Source organism: Aquila chrysaetos, chromosome 17 (genome assembly GCF_900496995.4).
Source record: "Aquila chrysaetos chrysaetos chromosome 17, bAquChr1.4, whole genome shotgun sequence".
Lineage (NCBI taxonomy): Eukaryota > Metazoa > Chordata > Aves > Accipitriformes > Accipitridae > Aquila > Aquila chrysaetos.
The window spans coordinates 22715487-22722146 of NC_044020.1; positions in this window are offsets into that span (position 1 = coordinate 22715487).

Genomic DNA, 6660 nt, shown 5'->3' on the forward strand with positions numbered 1-6660 from the left:
CTTAGTATCAGTATTTCAAAGTTAAACAAACGCCAAACATTCTGTTAAGCTCCGGGTATGCAGCTGCATGAATTTGAAGAGATAGAAAATTAGTACTGTGTCAAAGAATATGTGATTGCTACCCAGAGAACGCAGACTGAACTACACATGCTTCTAGAAATACTCCCAGTTGACATCCAAGTCCTCATATACAGGAAATGAACCTTTATAGCTCCTCTAAGAAACCAGAGCACCTTTGCTGAGAGGTCTGAAAGAGCTAGTCTAGACTTACCCAGGTCTAGCTTCAACTCAAAAGTTACTCAGTTTTGATTTACACACTAAATCTTAATTCAAATACTCCTGCCTTGTGCCAAGGATAACGTTATTAAGCACTGAGGAACATGGTCTGAAAAAGTATGCAATGGTTTACTTTGGCTGATAAGAATACATCTATATATCAGATGAGGAACTCTAAGTCTCAGTTCTCTGCATGTGCTTACCCAATTTACAGTACAAGAAACTGAAGAATTTTGCTTTCCCTTATTTAGACAACAAATTCCTTACTGCAAAGCAGCAATAACTACTGTATGTAAGCAACAGCAACATTCCTACATTCAAGGGATAGCAGTCCTAAAATTAAGCAGTGAGAAGAATCCAAAGTTGTGTTCCACACATACAAATGTTTGGTATTTGGTAGCAGAGAGTGTTCCTTGTATTAGCAAATTTAAAAAGGAAAAGGTGTAACTTTTAAAAAAAAATATTTAACCAGACACAATCCGTTTTCTTGGGTGCTTTTTCTACATGCAGATGCACATACAAAATAATTAAAAGACACACATTTCTTACTGTCCAATTCTGTTCTGCCTTACCTCCAAGAATACAATGATCCCCTTAACAGAGCTCTCTGGCTCTGCAGCCGGTCAATATTATCAGATATCAATGAGTAAAAAAATAAAAATCCAAGAAAGGCATGGATATGAAAACAAAAGAAGTGTTTGCAGTATGTAATGAATTACAGATTTTCACCAGAGAAAAGTCAGAATTTAATTTGGCAGGTTTATATTTTATTTGCATTTATGGACAGACTGACACACCAAAATAGGGATTTTTCAGAGAAAACGAAGGTCTTCCAAAAATCTCTGTCTGAATGAAAATACAAGTATAAAAAATAAAAGAAGCTTTTGTAGGCTGAGCTTGCAATTTTTTAAGTTCAAGCAAGCAAGTATATTACACACAGGTTTCTAAAGGGGTAGAAAGTTGTAATTTAATGCCTTAGCTCCAGAAAATGCCTCTTGCCTCTTCTGGAGATGAGCTGTATTTAAATTAAGTTTTTGAAATAACTTACCTTTTTATTCCTGCAACAAGCTGAAAAATTGAGATTTTCCTGGGCATTTCCAAGAAAAACTCCTGTAGGCAGGCATATATAATTAGAGTCTCAAATGTACAAAAATTGTTTTTAACAATCTTTTAACAATATCTTTGTGAACTCTGCTTTGCTAATTTTTATCTTTACTAGGGGTGTCGCAATTCATTTGAGAACAACATAAATCAAATGCAGCAATGTTATTAGTATTTGGAAAATCTCGTTAGATGCTGAAATAGTAACTGAGGAGTGTGAAAAAGAGAAAGGCAGCAAAACAAGAACCTATCAAATTCTCTCTTGTTCTCATTTGGTAAAAAGTGACAGCTTAGATGTAGATAAACTGCTGGCTTCAACTGGGCTTTCATTTAGTCCATGGGCATGAATTTGCTGAAGCAACGTACTCCAGAAGTCTAACCCTGTGCACACTGAGGTATCTACCTACTTTCCCAGGTGCATAAGCAGTAGCTCTGATACACGTTGTCTGAAAATCAATCTTTGCAGAGAGAGCACCCACTTTGTTAAATATTATGATAGTCTCTTCTTTTTGTAGCATGCGTAATTCAAATGCCACCTGCCTTTCATGCTATATAAAATACTTTTGCCCCGATATCCTATGTTCATCTTTCTCCAAAGGAATTTTCTGTTGGTGCATTTTTTTTTTCCATTTTCTATATAAACTACCCTGTAACAATTGCAATTATGGCCAAGTATAAACCAAAATATATAATTAACTGAGCAGACATTTTATCACTAGTGTTATTCAACAGTGTTGAGAAAGAGTTGGCCTCAAAAGTTTTAAATGCTCCAGATCCTTCAAAGTCTTATGCAGATGGTTAATTTTACAATTTGGAAGATTTTCTGTTGATTTCAGTGAGCCTGTCCACAAAGGGTATTTCAGCAGATGTTCATGCTGTCTTATCCTACCACACTTACAAAATCTCATTTTTTAAAAATATCACAAAATTCCACAGAAATTCTAGTCTGCAGCACTACTGCTGCAGAATTTGGATTAATTTTGCTGCAGTGGCTTGGTTATTGATACAGTGAAATAGAGGAAGGTTGCCAACTGCAGAGTCGTTCTCTCTTCCATGGATGTTTTTCATTTATTTAACGTTACAAAAACCACCTAATATTACTAACAGTAGCCAAGAGAGAAATTTGAATTCTTTATTAAGTATTTTGTGCATCTGACATACATTTAGATTGCTTTTTCAACCATGTCATCTTCTCATCCAATTTCCTACTTTATTTGAGTGTTCCATATTAGTAGAGGTGGGACAAAATGCTTACAACTTGGATTACAAAATCCTGATAAGGAAATCTGAAGAACAGCTATGGTAGCTGTAATTCTTTTTATTAATTTTACTTTGGAAATGACTAATTTTCAAGTTGACTATGTGTTTTTAAATTAGAAAAAAACCCCAGCAGCTCAATTAATTCCAACCAGCTTATGGTGGCATGAAGCCTACCTTGCTGGAGAGCAAAGGGGACCAAGAAAAACAGTTCTGTCGATGCAATTCAGCAAGAGGATAAATGGGAATGGGAAGCCTCAGGGATATCTTGCTGCCATTGAACCTAACTGTAAAGGAAGATTAATTCACCCCAACCCATCCAGAAAGTGAATCTCTTACCTCTTAAATAGAGGCATTCTGATAACTGTTTGAAGCAATGTTTTGCACAGATCCTGGGTATTACCAATCACTGAACCCCAACAATGGCAAAAGCCTCGGAAGAGACAGGCAAGGGCAGCGTGCTCATGAAGCTCAGGAAAGAACGCACGGGGTGACTGACCACAGCTGTTGCACAGAAACCTGAACTTCCCTTGACACAAAGGGGACTGGAGGGTGGCCTTTGTTCTGGATAAATGGCTACATCAGCTGCGTGAATCAACTGGCTGTAGAACTGCTCACCCCTGACTTAAACAAAAGAGTGCAAATGTCTTCTTGCATTAGCCAGACCAGCATGAGGAGTGTATACATGAGAAACCTCTTTGAGATGGTTCTAGACTATTCACTTCTGAGACTTCTCATGATAGTCTTCCTTGTCCCGCACCTGAGCTGGCTTCAAAACATGTATTACTTCCCAGCAGCAGAAGATGCCCACCATCATGACGGTAAGCGTATTATAGACACCCATGATGAGAAACACATTTGTATTGTTAGTCAGCTGTCTACTGCAATTGCTATAGTCTGCCAAGTGTAATTTGTATTTGTATTGTGATTTACGTACATTGGCGTATTGTTCTGCTAAATCAAAATCCCATGTAATGTCAAATAATTTCAGGTGAGTAAATCTGGTATCCAACATTAACACCCCCCACCCCCCCAAGTGTGGAATACCTAAAAGCACCTAATTAGAGAGTATTGGACTCTGACACTGGGTCAGATGTGCCGAGTGGGATCCAGGGGAGCGCAAGTATCAACTACCCCTTAGCTTACATCCAAGATCTACTGGAAGAACAAAGCATGTAGGTGTTTACTGTTTTCCCTGGGGTTACCACTGGAGCAAAATGTAGCCAGAAATTCACACTGGTGGCATAACAACGCTGTGGGCACCCCCTGTTCCCTCTGCACCTTGCTCTGAGTTCCAGGAGATGTGGTCGCTGTGTGCCCTCACCTTTCTCTTCCTGTGAGACTTCTGCCTCAGAGGCCCCACGTGCAGGTGTAACATCAATTTCAATCAAGGCTGAATTTAACCCGCTGTAGCTTTTAGTTTATCTAAGAACAAGCTTTTATTGTCAGCACTAAAATATTTTGTTTATGTAGGTCTTCATGTGAGATGATCACATTTATTTTTTTCAAAGAAGTTATTTATTGTTGTACATTATAAGAAAAACAATTTGTGGGGAGGCTGGGATAACTTAGGATACCACTCTTACAAGGATAAAGGAAACAATAACAGTATCACACTACTAAAAATAATTTAAAATAACCCCAGGTGTTATAAAAGTTATAATTCTACATAAACAGAGGAAGCCGAAGGGTTGGGATATTAACCTAAAAATATGCTACCTATAGGAAGTAAAGTTAACCAATAACAATAATATCAATACTTTATTCTAATGCAGTGCTTTTTGTTAGTATATTTCTAAGTGTTTCACAAAGTAGGCATCATTATTCCATGTTATGGATGGGGAAGCTGAGATGTGACAGTGTGACGTGACTTCTATATGTCATGGAGCAGACCAGCAGCAAAACTGGGAACACACCCTTGGTCTCCTGAGTGCTAACCCTGTGCTTGATCCACTGGCAATGCTGTGATCCCCTTCTGCCATCTACAGTATATAGTCTAGCTTTGTCTGAGTCAAATTCGTAAGTAGCATCACAGGAAACAACCTATCACACAAAGATCTCTGCAGCATATGTCTGTTTTCTTGCACTCAGAAATTACTTTCATTCTGATTCATGGGGTGCTTCGATTGCAGCATGAGAAGTTAACACCTAGGTGAAATTACATAGCATCTTACAAATCAAACACGGCTCGGGGAGTTAGCAAATGAAACAGATGCAAGATACCACGAAGTAGATGCAACATAGCATGTACAGAGCAGAGGTACTTCCTGCCTTCCACCCTGTACCCCTCCTCACTGTTGGCCTAAGCCACCCAAACACCTCGACAGAGAAACCCAGCAGAAAAGGAAGAAGGAGTTTTCAGAGGAAGGAGAATGTCTGCCGGCTGTTCTTCACACACCTCTCGAAAAAGCCATGTTAGGGACAAGGGAGACTATGGCGAGGGGAAGTCTCAGAAGCGAGCAGTCTAGAGAGGTTTCTTAAACCACTGAAACACCCAGTTGAATTCAAAGGATGGTGAAATCAGAAAGCAAATGGGGTCTCCAGGCATTAACTCATGTTCTTATTTATCCCTTATATGCACTGAATAATCTGAAGAATCGATTGGACTTTTCTACCTCAGCAGCACTGGTGTGTTTGTTGGGCCCAGGGAGCTTTCAAAGGACGGTTTTATAACTAAGCTGTTCGCCGTTCTCACCAGACAGGCTCTTTGGTCTCCTGCTTATCTTGCTCCAGCCAGAAAGCAGAGTGACATCAGTATTTCCACAACAACAGTAAGGCCACAAGGAGACCGAGGGTGCAGGGCTGTGTGGAAACTGAGGCATGCCATTCATACCTGCCAGCCCTTAAAGTCAGCATTTGCAGCTAGCCTGCCATTCCCCAATGTGGGAGAGCTGAGAGATGCCAGAAACACTCTGCAGGGGACTCTTAATAAATCCTCACACGTTTTAGGTGATCAGTAGCCCCGAGGCTGCTTTTAGATGTTTGGCTCTAACTTCCCGGTGATTCAAATACAGTGAGATAGTCCTTAGTTGGCAATATGATGTTCCAAATTGTTTTTAAAATCAAATTCAGCTCCCTGTAAATTGAACATTTAACCTAGTTAGCTTGTAATTGGAGCTGTAACAAGTTGGATGTGTCCATTATCTTGGTGCTTTTTTTTATGATTACATCACCGTAAGACATAAGCATCTCTGGTCAACTAGCACATCCTATCCCTACAATAGCACTGCTGAAATAGGAAAACATTCTTTTAAAAATGGAGAGTGGAAACCACAGAGTTCTGGTTCATCTCTCCTAATATCAGGAGGCGGCAAGCCTGGAGCAGAAGACACATCTCCTGGTTTACAGTCCTTTGCCTTAGCCTTAATTCATCCTTCTCCTTCTAATCCAAGCTTAGAATTTGTTATAAATTCACTTCCCATGGACATTTATGTCACTGTACAGAAGAATTAAGGGTCAAGTCCCCACAGCAAGAGGCTCTGACTTGGATTCAAGATGCGCACGTGAGATGCAGGAATCGGGTAGACACTTTCATGTAGCTGTGTGCCATTTCTTAAATGAGGCTCAGTACCCAGTTCTGCTTGGTATGTTCTCACCCCTTTCCATGAGCACCCATTACATTTGTAGATTGTGAGCATCAGCTTTTTTGTACCGTATCTAAGCACAGCTGTACAAACTGGATTTCCCGAAGGCGTTGAGGCAGGCTGGGCCGCTCAGAAAAGCTGTGGTGAGACCATCGAGCATGACGAAGGTGGAAAGAGCAGTGATGGGTAGGGAGTTTGGAGGTGGGAGGTGGAGGGGACCTGCTGCTGTGGTTCCCAGCTACCAGGAAAAAGAGATGAGCCCGTTTAGTTCGGTGTGCACCTGGCTTACACATCAAAGAAAAAAAGCGTGTTGTGGCTGAGAACTGGAGATGGCCAGAGTTCACAGAGCATCCAGATTTTTGCCCCAAACCCCAAATCACCTGCTATGCCACGGCTGTGGCAGAACTGCCATTCGGATTTGCGTCAGAACAGAAGTTGAGTT